This window comes from Condylura cristata, unplaced genomic scaffold (genome assembly GCF_000260355.1).
Source record: "Condylura cristata isolate star-nosed mole 26May11 unplaced genomic scaffold, ConCri1.0 scaffold00033, whole genome shotgun sequence".
NCBI lineage: Eukaryota > Metazoa > Chordata > Mammalia > Eulipotyphla > Talpidae > Condylura > Condylura cristata.
In genome coordinates, this window is record NW_004567134.1 from 18508522 (window position 1) to 18509628 (window position 1107).

The following is a 1107-nucleotide window of genomic DNA, read 5'->3' on the forward strand; positions in this document are numbered from 1 at the left end:
CTGGCGCAGGCTGCGGGGCCCTGGCGAGTGCCATGCCCTCTCTGGCGCAGGCTGCGGGGCCCTGGCGAGTGCCATGCCCTCTCTGGGCGCAGGCTGCGGGGCCCTGGCGAGTGCCATGCCCTCTCTGGCGCAGGCTGCGGGGCCCCGGCGAGTGCCATGCCCTCTCTGGGCGCAGGCTGTGGGGCCCCGGCGAGTGCCATGCCCTCTGTGGCGCAGGCTGCGGGGCCCTGGCGAGTGCCATGCCCTCTCTGGCGCAGGCTGCGGGGCCCCGGTGAGTGCCATGCCCTCACTGGGCGCAGGCTGCAGGGCCCTGGCGAGTGCCATGCCCTCACTGGGCACAGGCTGCAGGGCCCTGGCGCCCCTGGATGCCTTCAAGCACCTGGACCTTGCAGCTCGCGAAGCCCGCGGCCGCCGAGCGCGTAACTTGCGTGGTGCAGGTGTGGAAACCGAGGCAGAGGGGCGAAGCGATGCCCGGTACTGCTGGGTGTCTGCACTTCAGACTCGGGCCAGCCTGAGGGGCCCGGGGTGGCCCTGGAGCTCGGGGGTGGGTGCTGCCAGGGGCTCAGCTCCTGGACCTGAAGTCACATTGGCAGCGGGTGGCGAACCGATAAGCATCTAATTTGCGTTTGAAAGCGGCATCCCCCTGAGCGTGGGCGGGCGACCTGCTTCCCCGGCAGCACAGACAGCAGCAAGTGCTCTCTCCCGGCAGATTTTCTCCTGACCGCCTGGCATCCCAGCAGCGAGGCGCCCCGCGACGTCCCCCGCCAGGGCCCAGCCCGGCCTTCCCACTGGCCTTTGTCGCTACCACGTGGCCACGGCGCCGCCCGGGGCTGACCTGGGGCAGCGGCCGCTCAGCCCGGGGGTCCCACAGTGGACGCCCTGGCGGCCAGGTGCCCGGCGAGGGCCTCTGGCGTGTCGGCACGTGTCTGCTGCCCCAGTCGCTGAAGGATGGGAAAGGTCACGGCCGGGAGGACGTTCCGGGGCCGCCACGGACCACGCTCCTTGCACCCAGCGGCCCGGGCAGGGGAGTTCATGGCCCAGACACGGCTCACGCGTGCCCGGTGGCCCCTCCGCCACGCCAGCCTTAGGGCCTCGCCGGCCACCGCC